A 26,936-nucleotide genomic window follows, 5' to 3' on the forward strand; every position below is an offset into this window, starting at 1 on the left:
AGGGAACAAAGTCCCTCAGAAAATTCCAGGAGTCCCCCAACCCCCACCCCGCAGAGCTAAGATTCAGACCTCTGCAGAGTGGGTACCGCTGCTGCAGGAACACGCACCAGCCACCGCAAGAGGAAGAAACTAGCTCCGCGAAACCGATCGGAGCAGCCCACGACACAGAACCCTGCTGGGACCAGTTGCGCTGAGAGCCAGGCAAACCTATCACAGCGCTGCGAAGGAGAAACAAATACGCAAACAGGAAGCAGAAAAGTCCTTCGGCGCCCCCTATTGACAGAGCCAAACCTAGAGCCCGCTGCCAAAGGAGAAAATGTGGTTTGCAGGGACCCCCTCCAGTTTTACCAAGTAGCGGGGGAAAAGGGTGGCCTTGAAGCCCTGAGTGAATAAATTAATAACAGGGATATTTGTATTCATCTAAACTTAAGAGGATGGGAGAAAGAGAAGCTAGACAAGAAACAATATAAACTCGGTCTTTAAAAAAAAAAATGGGGCGCATGGGTGGCTCAGTTGGTTAAGCCTCTGCCTTCAGCTCAGGTCATGATCCCAGAGTCTGGAGATGGAGTCCCACATCAGGCTCGCTGCTCAGTGGGGAGTCTGCCTCTCCTTTTGCCCTTCCCTCTGGTCCTGCTCTCTGTCCCCCTTCCCAAAAAATAAATAAAATCTTTAAAAATAAGTAAATAAAGTTGGAATTGCAAGTAGGAGGTGTTATCCACCAATCAAACCCCGAGAAAACTCCACTATATTTAGGTAACTAGGAGACTATCAGCGATGTCTGGCTTTTTTCTTTTAACATTTTATTTATTTATTTGACAGAAAAAGAGATCACAAGTAGGCAGAGAGGCAGGCAGAGAGACAGAGGGGGAAGCAGGCTCCCTGCTGAGCAGAGAGCCCAATGATTGCTGAGTTGGATCCCAGGACCCTGAGATCATGACCTAAGCCAAGGCAGAGGTTTAAGCAACTGAGCCACCCAGGCGCCCTTCTTTTTCATTTTTTTTTAGGAAAAACTAATCTATAGTTCCAGAAGTCAGAATAGTAGTTACTCTTGGGAGAAGGGATACTGAGTGGGGACATGAGAAGAACTTCGGAGGTTCTGGAAATATCTCGTGTATTGATCTGGGTCCTGGTAGCACAAGTGTAGACACAAGTAAAAATTAACCAAGCTGTACGTTACAGATTTGTGCACTCTATGTATGTTATATCTCAATTTTAAAAATTTTGGGGGCACCTGTGTGGCTCAGTGGGTTAAAGCATCTGCCTTCGGCTCAGGTCATGATCCCAGGGTCCTGGGATTGAGCCCTGCATTGGGCTGGCTCTCTGCTCGTTGGGGAACCTGCTTCCCCCTCTCTCTGCCTCTCTGCTTACTTGTGATTTCTCTCTCTGTCAAATAAATAAATAAAATCTTTTAAAAAAATTTATAACATTCGTTTCAACATTGTATGGTAACTATACTGGAATTAAAGTGAAACAATCAGGGATGTCTGAATGGCTCAGTGGGTTAAGCATCTGCCTTCCGCTCAGGTCATGATCTTAGGGTCCTGGGATCCAGCCCCGAGTTGGGCTCTCTGCTCGGCAGGGAGCCTGCTTCCCCCCTCTCTGCCTGCCTCTCTGCCTACTTGTGATCTCAGTCTGTCAAATAAATAAATAAAATCTTTTTTAAAAAAGATCTTTTTTAAAAAAGATTTTATTTATTTATTTGACAGACCGAGAGACAGCAACAGAGGGAACACAAGCAGTGGGAGTTGGGTGGGGGGAAGCAGACTCCCCGCTGAGCAAGGAGCCTGATGCGGGACTGGATCACAGAACCCTGGGATCATGACTGGAGCCGAAGGCAGATGCTTAATGACTAAGCCACCAAGTCTCCCCAATAAACAAAATCTTTAAAAAAAATTTATTTATTGGGGCACCTGGGTGGCTTAGTCGGCTGGGTGTCTGCCTTCGGCTCTGGTCATGATCTCAGGGTCCTAGGATCAGGGGCCAGGTCAGGCTCCCTGCTCCGTGGGGCATCTGCTTCTCCCTCTCCCTTTTCCCCCTCCCCCAACTAGTGCTCTCTCTCTCTCTCTCTCTCACTCTGCTCTCTCTCTCAAATAACTAAATACATTCTTTTAAAAAATTATTTATTTATTTATTTGAGAGACAGAGAGCATGGTGGGGAAGGGGCAGAGATAGAGGGAGAAAGAATCTCTAACAGACTCCTGCTGAGCACAGAGCCCAATGCTGGGCTCCATCTCACGACCCTGAGATCATGACCTGAACAGAAATCAAGAGTCAGTTGTCCAACCGACTGAGCCACCCAGGTGCCCCAGAATCAGGTGAAAATTTAAGAGGAATCAAGGGGGGTAAACAGGGCAATTTTTGCTGCTTTTGCCCTAAACAAAAAGCATTCTTCAAAACATCAAGTTGCCTAATCAGAATTTCATTTTGGAAACCAAAGGTGAGGAATCCAGTAGGAGACCCTGGCCGCATTAAACTGGGACAAAAGAACCAGCAGTAAACCTGCCGCCGCTTTTACCTCCAAGAGCATGTAGCGATGCTTGCCTTGACTCAAGAAAGAACAGGAAGAAAAAAAGAGTAGAAAACTTGATAAGGAAGTTTCATCCACCAGTTGACCCATGCAGGGAATTGCAGCCCAAATTCACATCGCTGGGCTGTCCACAAAAACTTCAAGTCATAAATATAGGTTTTGACCATCAGATACTAGACTCCGAATGCCCTTAAGCCCCAGACAAAAGAAAAGCAAATTCTCACCAGAGGGAGTTTCTGTTGTCTTAGACTGTCAGGGAATCCTGACACATAAATATTCAGAGGCACCAACCAATGTCCAGTCAAAGATAATCAAGGACACAAGAAAATAAGAATCATGAACAAAAAACAGCAGAAACCAACTTTAGATGTGTGGTCATCTAGTGCATATTAAACAAACAAACAAACAAACAAACCTGTGTTTACTTTCTTTAAAAAAAAAACATAAATTTTAAATTATCTCCAGAAAAAAAGAGATTAAAAAATGAATAGCAGATAATAAAAAATCCTCTAGAAATGAAAATATAGTAACTGAATTGGACAGTGATTAGACATAGTAAAAAAAAAAAAAGACTTTTTGGATAGAACAGTGGTTGGCAAACTACGGTCTGTGGGTAAAATCTGGCCTGCCTGTGTTTATAAATAAAATTTTATTGTAACAGAGCCATACCTATATCTTTACTTATAGTCTATGGCTGGACAGAGTGGAGAAGTTGTGAGAGACCCTGCATGACCTATTAAGTCTAAAATATTTACTCTTTGGTCCTTTATAGAAAAAGTTGGCCAACTCCTGGGCTAGAAGAAACATCAGAAGAATTTAACCAGAATTTAGCACAGAGAGACAAAAAGATGGAAAATATAGAAGAAAAATTAAGAGAGGTAAAGGATAGAGTAAGAAGATTCCATATATTTAATTATAGCTCTTGACAGAAAGAAAAAAGAATGGGGTAAATGTATTATTTAAAGATATACTGGTATAGGGGTGCCTGGGTGGCTCAGTGGATTGAGCCGCTGCCTTCTGCTCGGGTCATGATCTCAGGGTCCTGGGATCGAGCCCCGCATCAGGCTCTCTGCTCAGCAGGGAGCCTGCTTCCCCCTCTGTCTCTGCCTGCCTCTCTGCCTACTTGTGATCTCTCTCTGTCAAATAAAATAAATAAAATCTTTTAAAAAAAAAAAAAGATATACTGGTATATACAACGGAATATTACACAGCCATCAAAAAATGAAATCTTGGCATTTGCAACAACATGGATGGAACTAGAAGGTACTGTGCTAAGTAAAATAAGTTAATCAGAGAAAGACAATTAGCATACGATCTCACTGATATGTGGAATTTAAGAAACAAGGCAAAGGATCATAGAGGAAGGGAGGGAAAAATGAACAAGGTGAAACCAGAGAGGGAGACAAACCATAAGAGGGTCTTAATCTTAGGACAAAAGCTGAGGGTTGCTGGAGGGGAGGTGGGTAAGGGGATGTGGTGGCTGGGTGATGGACATTAGGGAGGGTATTGCTACGGTGAGTGCTGTGTATTGTGTAAGCTTGATGAATCACAGACCTGTACCCCTGAAACAAATAATGCATTATATGTTAATTTTTTTCCCCCTGAAAATAAATAAATAAATAAAGAGGTGTTGGCTAAATATCTTTTGGACCTGTTGAAAGATAACAACCCATAGATTCTAAAACCTTGGTGAATCCTAAACAAGATAAATGGAAAGAAATTCAAAGCAGTCACATCATAGCAAAACTGCAGAAAACCAAAAAGAGAAAATCTGAAAAGCAGCAAAGAAAACGAGATATAGACCATTTCAATGGAGTAGTAGCTAGACTGACAGGTGAGTTTTCAACAAACAAACAAAAACCTGGAAGGCAGACCTTTTCAATGTGCTGAAATAAAATATTGGTCAACCTAAAATTCTACGCCCACTGAAACTATTCTTCAAGATTGAAGACAAACAGAAGCTGGGAAAAAGAGCTTCTGGAAGACTTGCACTAAAGTGAATACTAAAGTGAATTCTCGGGCGCCTGGGTGGCTCAGTGGGTTAAGCCGCTGCCTTCGGCTCAGGTCATGATCTCAGGGTCCTGGGATCGAGTCCCGCATCGGGCTCTCTGCTCAGCAGGGAGCCTGCTTCCCTTCTCTCTCTCTCCCTCTGCCTGCCTCTCAGTGTACTTGTGATTTCTCTCTGTCAAATAAATAAATAAAATCTTTAAAAAAAAATAAATAAATAAAGTGAATTCTCTGGGGATACCTGGGTGTCTCACTTGGTTAAGCATCTGCCCTCCGCTCAGGTCAGGATTGAGTCCCACCTTGGGTTCCCTGCTCAGCAGGGAGTCTGCTTCCATGTCTCCCTCTGCTGCTAGTGCTTGCTTGTGCTCTCTCTCTCCGTCAAATAAATAAAATCTTAAAAATAAATAAATAAAGTGAATTCTCTGGACAGAGGGAAAATGATCCCAGGGGCAGCTGGCTAGCTCAGTGGGTAGAGCATGTCACTCTTAATCTCAGGGTTGTGAGTTTGAGCCCTGCAGTGTCCTCCCCAGTGACCCCAGATGGAAAAGCAGAGATACAAAAAGGACTGAAGGCTGATGAAATGGTAAATAGATGGGGAAATCTAAATGAATATTGACTGCATGAAACAATATAATAATGTCCTATGGGACATATATATCTGTACTACTTAGTTTGGGCTGTCGTAATAAAATACCACAGAGTCAGTGGCTTAAACTACAGAAATTTCTTTCTCACAGTTCTGGAGGCTGGAAGCCTGAGATCCGGATGCTGGCATAGCTGGGTTCTGGTGAGGACACTCTTCCTGGTTTGCAGAGAGCTTCCCTCTTGCTATGTGCTCACATGGCAGAGAAGCAGTTCTGGTATCTCTTCCTCTTCTTAAAACGGTAATAATCACATCATGGGGGGGGTCCACCCTTATGACCCCATTTAAACCTAATTACTTCCCAAAGGTACCATCTCCTGATGCCATCATCCTGCAGTATCAGGCTTCCACTTGTGAATTTTGGGAGAACACAAAACATTCAGTATATGTATATATGTACACACGCCTGTGGAGAGAGGGACAGAGAGACAGAAATAAAGAGGATAAAAATATACAAAACAAAGACATATAAGTGGGATGACCAGAGTATTTTATATACAGCCCAGGACAGTTTGAGAGTGAAAGGAGGGGAGATACTAATTATGACATGGGGATAGCAGATCTAAACCAGGGCTTGGCTGGGCGGACTAGAGGCTATAGTCATCCCGAATAGAAATGAAAAAGTAGGTAAGTAGGGTTAAAGCGTCCTAAGGTCTGTAAACTTCCAGGAAAAAAGATTTTTGTTGGCCTTGTGAATGGTATATTTACTTAAATTTCACTTTCTGATTTTGTTTTTAAATATACTAAACAGTCATTAACTTCATTAGCTATCAGGGAAATACAAATTAAAATCACAGTGGGAGACCTCTACAAACCCTCCAAATTGGCAAAAAAAATTATTTTGCAGTCTTTTCAAAAGAAAGCCAATTAGACATCCAAAAATATGACAAGATGAGATTGTGATAATAATGTGGACCATAGGAAGTCTCATACACTGCTGCTGGGATTATAAATTGCTACAAGTGCTTTAGAAAAGAGCGTGGCATTGCCTAATAAACTTGAAGACAAATAGAGCCTGAGGCCAGTAGCTCTTTCACGTATACTCTTGGGAAAAACATACATGCATGTTGTAAACAAGATAAATGTTTAAGAATGTACATGGCGAGGCGCTGGGTGGCTCAGTCAGTGTCTGCCTTCAGCTCAGGTCATGATCCCCGGGTCCTGGGGTCGAGCACCACATCGGACTCCCTGCTCGGCAGGAAGCCTGCTTCTCCCTCTCCCGCTCCCCCTGCTTGTGTTCCCTCTCTGTGTCTTTCTCTGTCAAATAAATAAATAAAGCCTTTAAAAATAAAAAGAATGTTCATGGCAACATGCCTTGTAATAGCCCCCAGATGAAAACCCCAAGTGCATCTATAGTAAAATGGAAATATATATTGTGGCATATTTATTCAATAGAATGAATACGCTTGAGCCATGAAAATACACAGCTATACACTGTGACATAGATGAAATCTCAAAAACAAAACATTAAGCAATAGAAGAGAAAGAGCAAGGTGTGTGAGAACAAGAGAACCCACGCGGCATGATTCCATTCAGCCAATACACAGATCCAGGATGCATATCAACAGGTAAAACAAAACAAAACAAAACCAAAAAACCAAACAAACAAAGGAATCGGAAAAACAGGGACTTGATTATCAGGAGTTAGGAGGTACTTCTAAGATTGAGGGTCTTAGTCACGGAAGTTGCATGCAGAAAATGTCCATAAGGTTCTGTTTTATTGACCTGGATCAGTCACACTATATTTGTTTGTCTTTTTTTTTTTTCTTTTTAACTTTAAAATAGAAAGTACAGGGCACCTGGGTGGCTCAGGCAGTTAGACATCCGACTCTTTTTTTTTTTTTTTTAAAGAGTTTATTTATTTACCTGACAGACAGAGATCACAAGTAGGCAGAGAGGCGGGGCGGTGGGGGGGAGCAGAGTAGGCTCCCTGCTGAAGGAGCCTGACTCGGGGCTCAATCACCAGGACCTGGAGATCATGACCTGAGCTGAAGGCAAAGGCTTAATCCACGGAGCCACCCAGGTGTCCCTAGGCGTCCGACTCTTGGTCTCATCTCAGGTCTTGATCACAGGGTCATGGGTTCGAGCCCCACGTTGGACTCCATACTAGGCATGGAAACTACTTAAAAATAATTTAAAAAATAAATGAATAGAGGCACCTGGGTGGCTCAGTTGGTTAAGTGGCTGCCTTCGGCTCAGCTCTTGATCCCGGCGTCCTGGGATCAAGCCCTGCATCTGGCTCCCTGCTCTGTGGAGAGCCTTCTTCTCCCTCTCCCTCTACTTACTATTCTGTCTACTTGTGCTCTCCCTGTATCTCTCTGTCAAATAAATAAATAAGTAAATCTTAAAAAAAAATAATATAAATAAAATAGAAAGTACATAGATATGAGATACGTTTTTGTATATAGGTTATATTTCATTATTTTGATAAAGTAAATATGAGAAAGTACAGAAAAGAAGGAAATATTGTGTATAATCTACCTCTTGGGAATACACATAGTTGGCATTTTAATAGATTTCTTTCCTGTCCTTTTTCTCTTTTCCTGGACATAAATACCCTTTCTGTTTTGTGTGTTCTTACAAAATTGAGATTATACTATAGAATTTATAAAATCAAGATCAAAGTTGGTTTTTTCCTCTTTATGAAGATTTTAAACCAAATCGATTTATTTATTTTAAAGTTTTGTTTATTTAAGTAAATTCTACACCCAACATGGGGCTCAAACACACATCCCCAAGATCAAGAATTAACATACTCTTCCTACTGAGCCACCTAGGCACCTCTCTCTTTAATATTTTACCCTGATCTGATTGTAGTTCTTTCCAAAGCCAGTGTCCTGTAGTGGTAAAGCCAGAAGACATTGTTTGAGAGGTCGTTTGGACAATTAGCAAGGTACTGGGAAATCAATTTACTTTGCTTTTTCAGGAAGCTTAGAATACCAGGGGCGCCTGGGTGGCTCAGTCACTTATGCCTCTGCCTTTGGCTCAGGTCATGATCTCAGGGTCCTGGGATCAAGCCCCCTATTGGGCTCTCTGCTCAGCGGGGAACTGCTTCCTGCTCACCCTCTGTCTGCCTCTCTGCCTACTTGTGATATCTCTCTCTCTCTGTCAAATAAATAAATAAATAATCTTAAAAAAAAAAAAAAAGAAGCCAAATATCTTTTGGAATGAGTAGGACTAACACATAATGTGTATTCGAATTAAGTAGGACTTTGTGGGCAGATCTAATCATTGACCCAAATAAATATGCTGAAACCTGGTACCTTTGTAGAACACTGAAAAATTAATTGAGAGTGGAACACTGGACATGTAGGAAGTGGCAGAAAATTAAATATTTTATTTATTTAACAGAGATCACAAGTCGGCAGAGAGACAGGCAGAGAGAGAGGAAGGGAAACAGGCTCCCTGCTGAGCAGAGAGCCCGACGCAGGGCTTGATCCCAGTACCCTGAGATCGTGACCTGAGATCGTGACCTGAGCCAAAGGCAGAGGCTTAACCCACTGAGCCACCCAGGCACCAAGGAAGTGGCAGAAAATTAGTATGAAGTAGTAGATGGGGCCAGATTGTGAAGGATCTTCCAATGCCAGTAATACTTGATTTGAATTTCTCCTAATGGTAAGAGATGGCCAGGAGAGGTTTTTTTGGTTTTGTTTTGTTTTGTTTTTTGTTTTCCTTTTTAAAAAAAAAGGAATGGATACCTGTCTGGCTCCATCAGTGGACCATGTGACTCTTGATCTCAGGGTTGTAAGTTCGAGCCCCACATCGAGTGTAGAGATTACTTAAAAATAAAATCTTGGGGCACCTGGGTGGCTCAGTGGGTTAAGCCTCTGCCTTCGGCTCAGGTCATGATCCCAGGGTCCTGGGATCGAGCCCCACATCGGGCTTTCTGCTCTGCAGGTAGCCTGCTTCCTCCTCTCTCTCTGCCTGCCTCTCTGCCTACTTGTGATCTCTGTCAGATAAATAAAGAAAAAATCTTTAAAAAAATAAAAAAAAATAAAAATAAAAATAAAAAAAAATAAAATCTTGGGGCACCTGGGTGGCTCAGTCGGTTAAGCCTCTGTCTTCAGCTCAAGTCATGATCCCAAGCGTCCTGGGTTGGAGCCCCACGTCAGGCTCCCTGCTCAGTGGAGAGTCAGCTTCTCCCTCTCCCTCTCCCTCTGCCTGCCTCTTTCCCTTCTTGTGTTCTATCTCTCTGTCAAGTAAATAAATTTAAAGAAAAATCTTTAAAAAAATAAAATCTCAGGGCACCTGGGTGGCTCAGTGGGTTAAAGCCTCTGCCTTTGGCTCAGGTCATGATCCCAGGGTCCTGGGATCGAGTCCCGCATCGGGCTCTCTGCTCAGTGCAGAGCCTGCTTCTCTCTCTCTCTCTCTCTGCCTGCCTCTCTGCCTACTTGTGTTCTCTGTCAAATAAATAAATAAAATCTTAAAAAATAAATAAATAAAATCTCAAAAAAATAGATGTTAAAAAAGTTAAAACTTTCATTTTAGAATAGGTTCAGATCTATATAAAAGTTGTGCAGATAGGGGCTCTTGGCTGAGTCAGTCACTAGAGCATGTGACTCTTGATCTCAGGGTTGTGGGTTCAAGCCCCATGGTAGGCATGGAGCCTACTTTAAAAAAAGTTGTGAAGGGGCACCTGGGTGGCTCAGTCGTTAAAGCGTCTGCCTTCAGCTCAGGTCATGATCCTGGAGTCCTGGGATCAAGCCCCACATAGGGCTCCCTGCTTGGTGGGGAGCCTGTTTCTCTCTTTCCACTCCTGCTGCTTGTGTTCCCTCTCTCACTGTGTGTCTCTCTGTCAAATGAATAAATAAAATCTTCCCAAAAAGTAAAGTAAATAAAAAATTTTAAAAAGTTGTGAAGATAGTAGAGAGTTTTCCCCATTGCTAACATGTTACATTGCCTTAGTACATTTGTCAAAACTAAGGAACCAACATTGATACATTAGTTTGTTCGGATTTCCACAGTTCTTATCCAGTGTCTTTTTCCAGTTTCACAGCTCCACCCAAAATACCATATTAGACAATCATCATGTCTCCTAAGGGTGTGATTGTCTGTGACAGTTTCTCAGACTTTCTGTGTTTTTGAAAACTTTAACAATTTTGAGGAGGATAGGTCAGGTATTTTGTAGAATGCCTCTCTATTGAAATTTGTCTTGTGTTTTTCTCATAAATAGACAGATGTTATGCATTTCTGTGAAGAAGATCACAGAGGTAAAATACCATTTATTTTTTCTCATTAAACTTTTGTTTTAGTGAGTCTCAAAATTCTGACAGATTTTTGGTCAAGTCGTTGCCACTAAAAAGTACTGATTTTTAAAAACTAATAACTTAAAACTGCCACACACACACACACACACACACACACACACACACGCCAAATGGCCCACAAAGCATTCTCCTTTCCTTCTGAAGGTTTTTATGATACATTGTTATCATTAACCAGTCTTTTACTATTCAACTTACACGGCCAATTGACGCAAACATTTCTTGCCAGCTCCAGCTGCTTCCTTGTCCCCTGCTTTGATGACACCGACAGCAACTGTCTCGTGTCACAAACAGCAAAACGGCCCAGAGGAGGATAATCAGAGAAGCTCTCAACACACAGAGGCTTGCCGGGAACCATATCAACAATGGCAGCATCACCAGATTTCGAGAACTTGAGACCATTTTCCAGTTTTTTTTCCAGAACGATGATCTATCTTCTCCTTCAGATCAGCAAACTTGCAAGCAGTGTGAGCTGTGTGACAGTCCAGCACAGATGCATATCCAACACTGATGGGCCTGGATGGTTCAGGATAATCACCTGAGCTGTGAAGCCAGCTGCTTCCATGGGTGGGTCATTTTTGCTGTCACCAGCCACACTGCCATGATGAACAACTTTGACAGATATGTTCTTGACATTGAAGCCCACATTGTCCCCAGGAAGAGCCTCACTCAAAGCTTCATGGTGCATTTCAACAGACTTGACTTCAGCTGTCACAATGACGGGAGCAAAGGTGACCACCATGCCAGGTTTAAGAACACATTTCCTCTGGGCCCACAGGGAGAGTACCAATACCACCAATTTCATAGATGTCCTGGAAAGGCAAAAGCAAGGGCTTGTCAATGAACGAGATGGCTGCAGAAAGCAATCCAGAGCTTCAAGCAATGTAGTTCCACTGGTGTTCCCATCTTTAGAGGTGACTTTCCATCCCTTGAACCAAGGCACGTTAGCACGTGGCTCCAGCATGTTGTCACAATTCCATCCAGAAACTGGCACAAGTGCTTCTATGTCGGGGTTGTAGCCCATTTTCTTAATGTAGGTGCTGATTTCCTTAATGATTTCCTCGTATCTCTTCTGGCTGTAGGGTGGCTCGGTGGAATCTATTTTGTTAACACCAACAGTTAGTCGTTTCACACCCAGTGTGTAGGCCAGAACAGCATGCTCATGGGGTCTGTCCATTCTTGGAGATACCTGCTTCAAATTTGCCAACACCAGCAGCAACAATCAGGACAGCACAGTCAACCTGAGATGTGCATGTAATGATGTTTTTGATAAAGTCTCTGTGTCCCGGGGCATCAATGATGATCACATAATACTTGCTGGTCTCGAATTTCCACAGGGAGGTATCAGTGGTGATACCACGTTCATGGTCAGCTTTTAGTTTATCCAAGACCCAGGCACACTTGGAGCCCTTTCCCACCCCCACCCTAGCCTCCTTCTCAAATGTTTCCATGGTTCTTTTGTTGATCCCATCGCATTTGTAGATCAGATGACCAGTAGTGGTAGACTTGCCCGAACCTACAATGACCAATGACGACGATATTGATGTGCATCTTTTCCTTTCCCCATTTGGTTTAGGTTGAGCAGTGGTTTTCACGACACCTGTATTCTGGCGGCAAACCTGTTGAGGAAAAAAAAAAGAAGTTGAAATACCATTATTGTCACATCATATTAGCGGAACATGATATCAATATGGTTTATCACTGGTGATGTTGACCTTGATCACCTGGCCGAGATAGTGTTTGCCAGGTTTCTTCACTATCAAGTTACTCCCCTTACCCCTGAGGCCCACAGTTACTATACTCTTCTCTTTGGAAAGAAGTAAGGGCAGCCCACCCTCAAGAAGGGTGTGTGTGTGTGTGTGTGTGTGCGCGCGTGTGTGTGTACTAAGCTTCACCTCCTTAAGGCTGGAGTAGCCACCTAAATTATTTGGGATTCTGCCTGGGGGATTTGTCTTTTCTCCAAGGAAGGTTTGTAATCAAGGAAATTAGAATGTTAGATTTGGTTTTGGGAGGGAAACTCTGACATCAGTGTGAAGAATGAGCTACAGAAGCGACCAAAAGATCAGATAAGATGCTCTGAGACAAACTAGGCCAGAGATAAAGACCTGGACAAGCTAGTAGCCCTGGGAATAGAGAAGAAGGTCCTACAGGATTTGTGGGGAGGATGGGGGGGAGAAGATAGAATGTCAGTGCGGGAGGAAATAACGAATCCATGTTCACTTTATTGAGACCTCAAGGGAAAGATATAAGTACATTTAGAGAATTTTTCCTGAAGAGCTTTGATCACAGCTGGAGTTAAAATGTTGACAGTTCTACACTTGATCTTAGCCAAAAGGCCAAGAAGCGATTAAAATGTTGACAGTTCTAAATAGACACCCGAAAGGTGAAGCCATAGGAGGGGCTGAGATTATCCAAGGAGAACACGTAGTTGAAGAAGAAAGGAGGAATAAGGGAAGAAATTCTGGGAACACCAGTTATGTGGAACAATATATGCCAAGTTCCAAATTAATAGATGAATCATTTTGGAACGTTCTGCGTTTGCCTGCACCAGTTCAAGAACCACCTGATAATCAAGGAAAGCTTTCTCTCTTCATGTAATTTAGTAAACTTTTCCACATAGATATTACAAAGGGACATGGTTTATCTAAAACTGTATGAAGCATGCCAGTGTAATTTTTATATGTATTTTCAGAGGACTAGTAAAAAAAAAAAAATTCTTTTTTCAATTTAAAACAAACACTATTGTTCAGAGCAAGAATTTTTAAAAATTCAAAATTGGAGTTTTAAGAGTAGACTTTGTCTTTTAAACTATTCTTTTAATAAATTTAAAATTGTACGATATTTAAGACATTCAAGAATGATGACTTAGAATTGATAAGTGGGTGCCAGGGTGGCTCAGTCATTAAGCATCTACCTTTAGCTCAGATCATGATCCCGGGGTCCTGGAATGGAGCCCCAAATCAGGCTCCCTGCTCAATGCGGAGTCTGTTTCTCCCTCTCCCTCTGCCTCTCCTCCTTGCTCTTGGTCTCTCTATCTCTCTCAAATTAATAAATAAAAATTTTTTAAAAGATCTTATTTATTTATTTGACAGAGAGAGACACAGCGAGAGAGGGAACACAAGCAGGGGAGCAGCAGTGGGAGAGGGAGAAGCAGGCTTCCTGCCGATCAGAGAACCCAACGCAGGGCTCGATCCCAGGACCCTGGAATCATGACCTGAGCCAAAGGCAGATGCTTAATAACTGAGCCACCCAGGCGTCCCCAAAAATAAATTTTTTTAAGGGCGCCTAGGTGGCTCAGTGGGTTAAGCCACTGCCTTCGGCTCAGGTCATGATCTCAGGGTCCTGGGATCGAGTCACACATCGGGCCCTCTGCTCAGCAGGGAGCCTGCTTCCCCCTCTCTCTCTCTGCCTGCCTCTCCGTCTACTTGTGATTTCTCTCTGTCAAAATAAATAAATAAAATCTTTTAAATAAATAAATAAATAAATAATTTTTTTTAAAAAAGATGCTAGTTGCTTTCAATTTGTTTTTGTAGTGTAATTAAACTAAATCTCTAGAGAATAGAAGATACTAGAGAAAAAGTGTCAAATCATGGGGAAAAAAACATTAGTCATCAGAAAACCCAGGATCCATTTCTGATTCTCTTACTTACTGGGCAATCTTATGGCACTTGGCATTTCTGGGTCTCTCTTTCCTCATTGTTCAAAATAGGGGTGATGGAAGACCCGCCCCCAAAAGATAGGTGAAGGGCTGAAAAGAAATAGATGAATGAAACTACTTAAACATGAGAAACACTAGGAAAAACAAGACGTTGTTATTATTGAAAAAAATTCTGAGTATATTAAGAAAAAGAATAAGGACTGGAATATCAAGAAGAAAAAGATAAGAAAATCTCAGCTTTTAAGATTTCTTCATTCATTCAATTTATTGAGCACAACTATAATTATGGTGGAATATTGTTTGGTGCTAAGGAACTCAGAGTTGCTTTTTTTTTTTTTTAATTTAAGGTTTTATTTATTTATTTGACACACAGAGAGAGATCACCAGTAGGCAGAGAGGCAGGCAGAGAGGGGGGTGGGGGAAGCAGGCTCCCTGCTGAACAGAGAGCCCGATGCGGGACTCAATCCCAGGACCCTGAGATCATGACCTGAGCTGAAGACAGAAGCTTAACCCACTGAGCCACCCAGGAACTTAGAGTTTTGAAAGGAAGGTAAGTCAGTAAACGGATACATAGAGAGGGAAGTATATTATGAGAAAAGTGAGTAATTCTGCCTAGGAAAGGAGAAGTTGGCTTCTCAGAAGAGGTGACATTTGAACTGGATCTTCGTAGATTAATTGGAGTTTGCAGGCCAGAACATTTCAGGCAAGAGACAAAGAAGTCGCTAGAGCCCCAAGAAAGGACTGTGAAGGGGGAAAATGTACAAACACATCACAGGAAGGGCAAGATGAGTTTGGGAACTTGTGAGGCACTCAGTGAACATGCAAATGACTTGTCTCATTAGTATGTAAATGAGTGCTTTCTTTAAAAAAGCTCCTTTTGTAAAATGAAGTCTCATTAGTTTCAAAATTCTGTACATGCAGCAGACTCCAGGCCTGAAGGATTACTGACAAAGACTATTTGTACAAGGAATTTCTGTTGTAGTTTTTCTCATTTTAAAAAATCCTTACACTGGTTACAATGATAAGGATTTTTGATGAATGGTGAAAACTTTTAATAGTCACACCTTGATTAGATTAATACTGTGCTATTGTTTTTTTCAAGTTAAAAGACACTACATTTCGTTTTCCCAGTTTTACAAAAAATGCATTGGGCAAGTTATAGCAAGTAAGCCACCCCTCCTTTTCTAGCTACAAAGTTAGCGTCACACAAAGCTTTCACTCATACAGATAGCATTCCTAATGGTCTGAAGGCACTGAAAAACATTTGTCTATAAGCATCCCAAAAGTTGCTTAAGAGTCAGACATTGTCCTCTGTGTTCTTTTGTTCCTTAAATTCTAACAGTGAAGAAAAGTTTGCCTACCTGTCAGAATAAAAACAAAGCTAACATATGATTACATTCAATTAAATACAAAAAGTCTGAGATAACTCAGTTCCCCAGTCTAAAGAAGGTATTTACTGGGTTGCTAGAGATTAGTCAAAATCAACATGGAAAGGGGCACCTGGCTGGCTCACTTGGCACAGCATATGATTCTTGATCTTAAGGTTGTGAGTTCGAAGCCCATACTGGGGGTAGAAATTAATAAAATAAACAAATAAATAAACTTAAAAAAAGTAAAAGGAGGGGCACCTGGCTGGTTCAGTTAGTGGAGCACACGACTCTTGATCTTGTGGTTATAGGTTGGAGCCCCCACACTGGGTGTAGAAATTACTCAAAAATAAATTCTTTTTTTTTTTTAAGATTTTACTTATTTATTTGACAGAGAGAGGTCACAAGTAGGTAGAGAGGCAGGCAGAGAGAGAGAGAGGAGGAAACAGGCTCCCTGCTGAGCAGAGAGCCCAATGCGGAACTCGATCCCAGGACCCTGAGATCATGACCTGAGCCGAAGGCAGCGGCTTAACCCACTGAGCCACCCAGGCGCCCTCAAAAATAAATTCTTAAAAAACAAAAACAAACAAAACAAAATGAACATGGAAAGACTCCCAAAACCAAACTCAAGAAAAAAGAAAGAAGTACTATTAGAGATTTACCAGAATCTAGACTCCATTGAAAGTGTTGGCTGACAGAATATGTCCCAGGGTCCACCAGCATGGTGTGATTTTTTTTTTAAAGATTTTATTTATTTTTGGAAGACAGAGAGACAAAAAGTGCACATGAGTAGAGGGGAGGGGCAGAGTGAGAAGCAGACTCCTCACTGAGCAGGAAGCCCGATAGGGACTTGATCCTAGGACCCTGGGATCATAACCTGAGCTGAAGGCAGTCACTTAACCGACTGAGCCACCCAGGTGCCCAGCAGTATGGTGTGATTTGACACAGACTGATTTTTTTTTTTAAGATTTTATTTATTTGACAGAGAGAGACACAGTGAGAGAGGAAGCACAAGCAGGGAGAGTGGGAGAAGGAGAAGCAGGTCCCCCACTGAGCAGGGAGCCCGGTATGGGGCTCGAACCCAGGACCCTGGGATCATGACCTGAGCTGAAGGCAGACACTTAACAACTGAGCCACCCAAGCACCCCTGATTTTTTTTTTTTTAAGATAATCTCTGTACCCAATGTGGGCCTTGAACAGATTGAGCCAACCAGGCACCCAAGACAGACTGATTTTAATGATTACAATCTTCTCTCAACCTAAATTGTATAGAAAAATTTCTGCTAAACCCGGGAACTATAAGGTGTATTGAGATACTGTAAATGACAAACACAAGCAGAGAGTGGACCTTAGTGACTCTTTAACAAAAGAGGAGGGTTGAATCTCAAAACTAGAACTTAGTGATACCAGTTAGAGATTTATACTAGGACACATTTTTCAGTTTGGGGTTTACCGGTTACATACAAGACCCGTGGGTCCTTGTTATTTCCCCAGATGTGTGGGACTTGGCTCCACAAGCTGCAGCAGTCAGGGACTCCACTGGTACTCTTTCCAAACAATGGGTGTTCAAGGAAGAAGCCAATTAGGTCTTCAGGGTAACGCAGAGGAAGTGTTACTGAAAACTTACTTAAGGGACACCAAAAAAAAAAAAAATCTAATAATACCAGTTAGAGATAACACTTCACCAGATATCAAAATGTTCTCTTTTTTTCTTAAAGACTTTGTTTATTTATTTAACACATGGAGTAAGAGAGAGAGAGAGCACAAGCAGGAGGAGTAGGAGAGGGAGAAGAAGGGTCCTCACCCAGCAGGGAGCCTGATGCGGGACAGGATCCCAAGACCCTGGGATCACAACCAGAGCAGAAGGCAGACGCTTAACTGAGTGAGCCAGCCAGGTGCCCAAATTGTTCTTTAAAACTATAAAAATAAGGGGTGCTTGGGTGGCTCAGTCGGTTACGAGTCTGCTTTGAGCTCAGGTCATGATCCCCAGGTCCTAGGATCAAGCCCTGTGTAGGGCTCCCTGCTCAGGAGAAAACCTGCTTCTCCCTCTGACTCCCCCTTGTTTTTGCTCTCTCTCTCAAATAAATAAATCAATAAATAAAATATTTTAAAAAAACAATATAAATAAAATTGTATGGTACTGATGAAGAAACCAAATTGATGAAACTGAATGGGGAGTTTGAAAATAGACTCATATATATGAGAAGTTAATGTATGATAAAGTTAGTATTTCAAATCAGTGGACAAAGAACAGCTTGGTCAGTGAGAAGGGTTAGAAAAATTGGCTATCCATTAGGGAAGAAAGACCCATACTTCATGATAAACAACAAGGATGAATTAAGGGTGTAACTGTAAAAAAAAAAAAAAATCTCTTAAAATATTAAGAGACCTATATATGGGATTGTGTTTATAAACCTGCTGGGAGGGGGGGGCGCCTGGATGGTTCAGTCAATTAGGCATCTGACTCTCCATTTCTGCACAGGTCATGATCTCCAGGTCATAAGATCGAGCCTTGCAGAGGGTTCTCAGCTCAGCGGGGAGACTGCTTCTCTCCTTTTTCCTCTCTCTCTGCCCCTCTGCAGACACATTCTCTTTCTTTCTCTAATAAAAGTAAATAAAACCTTTAAAAAATAAAAATTTAAAAAAAAAAAAAAACAGGGGTGTCTGGGTGGCTCAGTGGGTTGGGCCTCTGCCTTGGGTTCAGGTCATGATCTCAGAGTCCTGGGATCAAGCCCCACATCGGGCTCTCTGCTCAGCAGGGAGCCTGCTTCCCCCTTACCCTCCTCGGGCCTCTCTGCCTCCTTGTGATCTCTCTCTCTGTCAAATAAATAAATAAAATCTTAAAAAAAATAATAAAAAAACCAAAACCCTGCTGCAGAGTCAATCATCTTGAGCAAGAAAAAAGTTCACAAACCGTCAAGGGAAATATTGATAATTTTAACTAAGTAAAAATTTAAACCTGCTGTCTCATTTTAAAAGACACTACAAATTTAAAGACAGGCAGTAGAGTGGTCGAAAAATCTGTGTGACGTATTTTCCAGTCAATGACTTAATATCCATAATTTATAAAGAACCAGAGTGCAAGAACAAAGAGAGAAGCGCCTGGGTGGCTCAATTGGTTAAGCCTCTGCCTTCAGCTCAGGTCTGATCCTGGGGTCCTGGGATCGAGCCCCGCATCAGGTTCCCTGCCCAGCAAGGGATCTGTTTCTCTTTCTGTCTGCTGTTCCCCCTGTTTGTGTGCTCTCACTCTCTCTCAAATAAAATAAATAAAATCTTTTAAAAAAAAAAAACAAAAAAGAATTCAGTTGGTGAATGAGGTAGACATTTCGCATCACAGAACTGATTTAATTTTGCAAGTCTACCCTATGAAGATTGGTTACTTTCTCTGTGGCCATAAGTCATTCATTTCGGTGTCTGTTAACAGATGTCCAGTGGCTAGGCCACTCCGACGTACATAAGTGAGAGGGGCCCACAAAGCCCACATTTCCACTTGCCTGATTTGAAAGAGCAAAATAATTTTTTAAAAGAATGGTACAAAAGGATGTCTTGACGATTCCTCTTTGAAAGGTGTTTCCGGTCCCATCATGGCCATCTGCCACTGCCCAAATCTAGTCCATCATTGTCTTGCCCCTGGCCTATGGCAGCAGCCTCCCAGCTGGTCTCTCAACCTCCAGTTTCCTCCCTGGTGATCCGTTTTCCATATGGCGGCCAGAATACACTTCTAGAATGCAAATGTAATTATGTCACTGCTCGGCTTAAGGGGCTCTCTGTTGCTCTTCAGAGAAATCCTCAACTGCTTAATAAGCTTGGAAAGCTCTTCAAGGCTTTGTTCTCTCTCTCTGACCTTCTCTCTCCCCATTTCGTCCTTCTCTCCCCCAACTTCAACTCAGACGCTCTAGACATCCTGAACTTTCAGGTCCTCAAAGAAGTTCTCTTTCCCCCACCTCTGAGCCTTTGGACTGCCCTTCCCGCTGCCTGGATGGCTCTTCCCACCCCTTTCCCAGGCTCTCTCCTGGCTCATCCTTCAGTTGTCAACTTAAATGTTGTTTTCTCTGGTTGTCCGGGTTGTGCTTTCAGAGTATCCTCTGTTTAGCACTTACACTGCCTGATTGCCATTTCCTGCTAAATTGCCATAAACTTCTCAAAGGCAGGGTCAGTCTCGCATCGGTTGTATCCTCAGCATCCGGTACAATGACCAGGGAGTAGTAACAACTTAGGAAGCATATGTCAGATGAAGGAAGGAACCAATGTGCTATGAAAACAGCCCCCCACAGCTTACCTGATTCCACCTTCTTCTCCTGTAATTCTTGCTAGACGCCTCTCTCTGAAACACCACTGTGGAAACACTTCATTTCTCTGTTTGTTGTAGATCAAGATAGAAGTTCTCAAGGAGTATTTTTTCCTATGCCATCTAACTTTGTATAATGAGGAAGATCGTTTTTCTGTTTTGTTTTGTTTTGTTTTGAGGGGGGCGGTTTGCAAGAAAAGATTTAGATCTCCCAGGGGTCCCTACCAGTTTACATTTGCAAGGAATGTCGGGGGCAAGGTGGGCATAGAGCTCGGGGTTCTCCAACTGTCCTAGAGTAGCCCAGAATATAACTGATGTGGAGAGAACGGAAGTCCTAGTGGCCACTTTTGCCTGGGAGACTAGACAACGGAGTGCAGTGGAAGAGAAAGGGAAGAGCAGGAGCTGCTGCCATGATGGTTGGACACGCAGCTAAAATCCGGTTTCCATGACAGATGTTGGCGAGGATGCAGAGAAAGGGGAACCCTCCTACACTGTTGGTGGGAATGCAAGCTGGTGCAGCCCCTGTGGAAAACAGGATGGAGGTTCCTCAGAAAGTTGAAAATAGAGCTACCCAATGACCCAGCGATCCCACTACTGGGTATTTACCCTAAAGATACAAATGTAGTGATCCGAAGGGGCACATGCACCCCCATGTTTATAGCAGCAATGTCCACAATAGCCAAACTATGAAAAGAGCCCAGATGTCCATCAACAGATGAATGGATAACGAAGATATGGTTTATATATACAATGGAATATTATGCAGTCATCAAAAAACCGAAATCCTGCCATTTGCAACAACATGGATGGAATTGGAGGGTATTATACTAAGTGAAATAAGCCAATCAGACAAAGACAATTGTCATATGATGTCTCTGGTATGAAGAATTTGAGAGGCAGGGCGGGGGGTCGTTGGGGTTAGGGAAGGAAAAAATGAAACAAGATGGCACCAGGGAGGGAGACAAACCGTAAGAGACTCTTAATCTCAGGAAACAAACTGAGGGTTGCTGTAGGGTGGGGAGGGATAGGGTGGCTAGGTTAGGGACTTTGGGGAGGGTATGGGCTATGGTGAGTGCTGTGATTGTGTAAGACTGATGATTCACAGACCTGTACCCCTGAGACAAATAATACATTCTATATTAATAAAAAATATAGTTATGTTGAATCACAATGGTGGATATAAAATCATTCATTATATTAATCTCAAATGTATGTTTAAAATTTTTTATGATAATTTTTTAGCTGAATAAAATTGCTTTTAAAAAAATCTAGTTTCCCTGGCAACAATGGTCTCTTTGCATCACCAGGCCCAGTGGATCCCAGATCTTGGGTGCATAAAACTTCAACTCTTGGTGGCACCGAAGCAGCAGGAAGGTGGCCGTCCCCTCACTTCCAACGGGGTAAGGTAGTTTTTAGCTTTTTAACATCTGTGGTACAGGACAGGCCCAAGAAGGAGATTGAAATGTGATGCCAGGTGCCAACTGATGGTACCAGGCAAACTAGCGTGGGACAAATAGAAGCTCACAGTGGCGGCAGCAGCAGCCAGGTGCCAATGACTTTGAACTGTCCTTGTACTCACGAAAGAAACTGCTCAGGTCTATTACACTAAACTGATCGTCTCCAGATGATGTCTATTTCCATCACTGAGGCTTTTGGGCCTCTGTTTACTAACACGTGAAACGACGTGGTTAGACTAGACTTCTAATTCTTTTACAAGGAGTCAAATTTAATAATTACAGTAAAGTAAGAACAGCATATCCGTCTGAGAACAGTAGGAATGTTATGATCTAAATCAAGTTTTCATGCTTTCAAAAATATATAGCCTCTGTAATTGGACTAATAATGTATTATCCGGGAAACCAATTTTAGCAAACAGATAAAATTGTTTGCCGTCAGCGCACTGATTTGGCATATCAAGTGTTTACATGTCATGTGTAAATGGTTGCCTCTAAAGGGATTGAATATAGCCTTTCCACTCAGTAGTCTTGTCTACACAACTGATTTGTTTAACAAACTTTCATTATGGAAGATAGAAAGATAGGCTTCAGCTCAACCACAAAGTCAATGTTACTGGTATGGTCATTAAGGAAATTTAATTATAATCATTGGATGTGGTAACAGCAGCAGTGATCATTTGAGAAAAATTATAACACTGTAACAAACAACCTGCCTTCTTGTATTGCCTTTTAATATTCTAATGAGTAATAGGGTATGTAAGTAAATCAGTGGCCTGCCTTTTAGGCAGGCAGTGTGGATTTCTACAAGGATCTTGTTGGTTTCGGGGACCACCCTTTCCCCTACCACCCACCAAGTCTCTGACCTTGAGCAGTTATCTTTAAAGGTAATTTTATTTTCAGTTTAGAACACACCGTGCATGAACCCAAAGCAGAGTCAGCAGCAGAAGATAAATAGCACACATTTGGCTACAGATGAGAAGTCGTGATAAAGCATCAGCATTCGTGAGATAACAGCATCAAGACCCAGATGATCTGAACACTAAAAATCATCATGTATAATCTGATGTTTACAAGATCCCACATTCACACGCCCTCCTCCCTAGGAGCCTTGGCCTACCCACCTCCCATGTAGGCTGTCTCCGTATTGGGTATACGGGTTGTGGTCCCCTCTTTTGCCTGCTGCTATTTGGCAAGGCAAAAAAGTGTTGTTGGGTTTTTTTTGTCATTGTGTCACTTCCTTTGTCACTGTGTCACATGGGTATGCCAATTTTAAAGGAGCTCGATGGCTGGGAGACAGGGATTTTTAGGCTCCGCAAGTTTTGATGTTTGCGCCATCATTATGCCATTAGTGGGAAGCCACGAATAGAGAGGTAGAATCTGTTTCTATTTTTGGTATTCACACACAACAATTAAATCAGCGAGCAGCAGGAGCTCTTGTCTCTGTGGCTGTACCATCTGGGTTTTTGTATGTACAACATCCAGGCATCCGTGTCCTGCGGGTCTAACATACTTCGTCCTAGCACCCAGGATAAGGTAGTTTTGAAGGTGGCTTGATGAGAACCACGACATTAAAGCCACAGACAGCCCATCGATGGGAGCACCATTTGCTAGAAAGATTTCCCCCCCCACCATGGTATGAAATTTAAGAAACGAATTCTAATTTTCTACACCACAGCACTGCCTGCAAGCCTTCAGGGGAACAAAGATGGTGAACATTTGAAACAATCACTGCCAGGCTCACCTTAGGAATATTGGGGCATAAAGGGTTAGAGACAGACCACAGACCAAGAATTTTAATTAGATGAAGCTTGTAATTAATATAACATTAAAGTGGAATCCACAAAAGAGACTGGCCAGCAGAGACTGTATCCAGTGAGAATTCAAGCTGCAGTCGTTGGTTTTAATTACATTCCTGAAATAGAAGCCTGCCAACAGGATTTGAATAAATGGTTTAAATAAACCTTTGCTCCATTGACAAATTTCACTGGCAATATTCTCAGTCTACCAAGATATTAAGGTGATAACAAGTCGGTAAAGAAGCGTTCTAAAAAGGATTGTCAGAAGAGAGCTCGAAGACTGATGTGTAAATTACATTTAAAGACTTTTTTTTTTAGGATGGTAAGGGACTCAGAAGTTTATGCAATTGGTAGTAAGGAAGCCTAAGTCCCATTTTTAAATTTTTTCCCCCTCTTTACACTTTTCAAGTCAATTTTTCTGCCAGGTTCTTATCTCTTTGGCTTGCCAAGCAGAAGTGAATAGCTGCATTTATGTAACTTACATATTCCATAAGAAAGTTCAGGAAGGGTCACCTGGGTGGCTCAGTCGGTTAAGCGTCTGCCTTCAGCTCTGGTCATGACACCCGGGTCCTGGGATGGAGTCCTGTATCAGGTTACCTGCTGTGTGGGGAGTCTGCTTCTCCCTCTCCCTCCCCCCTGCTTGTGTTCCCTCTCTTGCTATGTCTGTCTCTGTCAAATAAATAAAATCTTATGGGCGCCTGGGTGGCTCAGTGGGTTAAAGCCTCTGCCTTCAGCTCAGGTCATGATCTCAGGGTCCTGGGATCCAGCCCCACATCGGGCTCTCTGCTCAGCAGGGAGCCTGCTTCCCCCCTCTCTCTCTCTCTCTGCCTGCTCTCTGCCTACTTCTGATCTCTGTCTGTCAAATAAATAAATAAAATCGTTTAATAAATAAATAAATAAATAAATAAAATCTTAAAAAAAAAAAAAGAAAGGAAATTCAGGAATTGTGAAAAAATCCAATTTCTAAACCACCCCTGTTTCTACTATTTTATATTGCTCGCCATGGACTGCACAGCATCAGGTAGCTTTTTAGATAACAATACTGGACTAGGGGGCAGGGGCAGAGAGAGAGGGAGAGGAAATCTTAAGTAGACTCCATGCTCAGCGAGGAGCCCCATGCGGGGCTCAATCTCAGGACTCTGAGATCAAGACCTGAACTGAAATCAAGAGTCTGATACTTAACTGACTGAGCCATGCAGGCGCAGGTCTTGAGGCCAGGAGCTTGAAATCAGTTTTACTGGGCCCACATCAAGGTGTCAACAGGACACGCCATGATCCTCCAAAGGCTCTAGAGGAGACTCTGTCTCCCACCTCTTCCCCACTTCTGGTGGCTGCCTGCATTCCTTGCCTCCTAGATGCATCCCTCCAACCTGTAACCTCTGCCTCTGTGATTGCATTGCCTTCCCTTCATCGCCTTTTCTCTCCTTCTCATAAGGACCCTTGTGATTCCAGTTAAGGTCAATCTGGATAACCCAGGCCTCAAATTCCTTAACTTAATCACATCTACAATGTCTTTGCCATAGAAAGCAGTTATTCCCAGGTTCCAGGGAATGGATCTGATACATTCAAGGTGCCTTACTTAGCCTCCTGTAAATATAAATAACACTAACAGCAACATATAGGGGTTTTCATCACCCAAATATGAGAAGTACTGGGCTAAGCACATACGTTCATTTCATCCTCTCCATCACCCCCAAAAGGGGGGTACAGATGGGGAAGCTGAGACTTAGGTAACTGGCCAGTGATCCATCAGTTGCATTATGTGCCCCCTTTAATGCCCATCCCCCAGTTACCCCACCCCCCCTCCCAGGGTTTTGCTGTTGTTTAAGCAGGAAAATGGTTTCATTATAAATTCTGTAGGAGTTTGGGGCAAAAGCAATCCTGAATTTGTGCCCTCGTGACTATGGGCCAAACCGAGTGGATAAGGAGGTGCTTCCCACACTGGGCACAAAACACAGTTGGGGTTTTGCAGAATAGAGAATCCTGGCTCAAAACCACAGCTGACTTTATGGCCAGGGGGAGATCTTTCTGGTTGGTGCCCTGCTGCTGGTTGTGTGGCCTGTAAATGATCCTTCTAGAGGTGATAACTTTCCAGACCCTGGAGGGAGAGACTAGGCTCCTCTCTAGTGCCTGTCCACATGGCACTGAGGAGCCCCTTAGAGCTCTCACTCTCCTAGCTCAGCTCCAGTGCTCCCTCCGGGCCCCCCTTATTTTGTGCTGCATTTTGTCTCGCTCCAGCCCTATTTCCAAAAAGCTCTTGTTACATGTATGTCCCTGCAAAGGTCCAAACCCAGAGTTTTGCTCCTCAACTGATAATTCAAAAATATTGGTGCGTGGGCGGGGGGCTGGGTGGCTCACTGGGTTGAGCTTCTGCCTTCAGCTCCGGTCATGATCTCAGGTTCCTTCAGTCTCAGCGGGGAGCCTGCTTCTCTCTCTCTCTCTCTCTCTCTGCCTGCCTTTCTGCCTACTTGTGATCTCTCTCTCTCTGTCAAATAAATAAATAAAATCTTAAAAATATATATATTGGTGGGATGAAAATCCTGAAGAGGAGTAGAATAGACCACTCAAAAAAAACCTCTTTGGCATAAGGATTATTTTGAGCTGGTTATTTTTAAGAAACAGCAGACATGGAAAGGCTCTGAAAACCAAGTGCTAGAAGTTACCCTTCTGTAAGAGGCACTTACGTGAGTAAGGGAAATGTTCACTTGTAGGGGTGTCTCCCTCTCTGCACCAGGAAGGGGATGACTCTCAAACTCTAGAAACTCTTATCCAAGGAGCAGGCAGTGCCCTAAATCCGCATCACAATCCGACCCTTGTTTACTGCGCTTGGCCAGGTAACCCCCAGAACTGACTCCCCACATCTTTGTTTGTCTTTAGCTGGAGATGACATTTCAGGTGGTGGCTTAGGCCATTCCATGGAGTCACTCGGTTTTCCTGGGTCTCCGCCATGTCTGTAGGAGCTGCTCCTGTTATTAAACTTCTGTTGGTTTTTCTCCTGTTAATCTGACTCTTTCTCTCCCAACACCCTAATTAAATGAAAACATCATTTCTGACATCATCAAACAATAAAAATCAAAACTTTAGGCCATTCAAGTGCTCAAAGAAATTCTAAAATCCTTATTTCAGTGCTTCTAAAGAACTTTTAGGCTTTTAAAAATTTTAGCTACATAGAGCTGCAGAAGTTTATTCATGTTACAAAACAAAACAAACCATGGACACAAATAATCTTGGTTCCTTCCCAGAAAAGGAACTGCCCTGAGGGGTACCCAGTCGGTAGAGCATGTGACCCTTAATCTCAGGGTCCGAGAGTTCAAGCCCCATATTGGGCGTGGAGTCTACTAAAAACAACGGTAACAACAACAGAAACACACAACCCCCCTCGGACTGGTTCATATCTTAGAGAAGGAACTGCTGTGATAAAATGCAGAAAGTAACTCTCAGGTGCCTGCCAGTTTCAGACAATAGATGGCACTGTGGGACAATTATACGCGATCATTTTTCTCTTTCCTCCCAGCAAGCCGAGGAAGCAAACAAAAACACAGTAATTGTATACAGGTTCTGGATCCATTTAAAATCTAATTCTCCAAGGAAGGTTGTCTAGAAAAGTCCCCTGCTCAGGTGCGTGGGCTACTCTGGTCCATCTCCTTGCCACTCAAAAGTGTTCCTGGCACCAGCGGTGCAGGCATCACCCGAGAGCTTGTTCCAAATGCCCCATCTCAGACCCAGACCCCCTGAGACAGAAGCCACCACCTGGGCAATGTCTTCTTAGCCGACCAAAAGCTTTAGCAAAGTCCGTAGTGATGGAGAAGCGCGGATGTTCATGAACGTTACAGAACAAAGCAAAGCAAACCAAAATGGTCCTCGTTCCCTTTAAGAAAAAAACTTGCTTTTGTAAAAATACACGCTAAAAGCGCCTGTAGTGCCAGGCA

General features: G+C 42.8%; 1 pseudogene; it reads right to left on the bottom strand.

Moving 5' to 3' along the window:
- Positions 1–26,936, bottom strand: part of LOC116583501 — a 66,536-nt pseudogene that overhangs the window by 22,281 nt on the left and 17,319 nt on the right.

Source organism: Mustela erminea, chromosome X (assembly GCF_009829155.1).
Source record: "Mustela erminea isolate mMusErm1 chromosome X, mMusErm1.Pri, whole genome shotgun sequence".
NCBI lineage: Eukaryota > Metazoa > Chordata > Mammalia > Carnivora > Mustelidae > Mustela > Mustela erminea.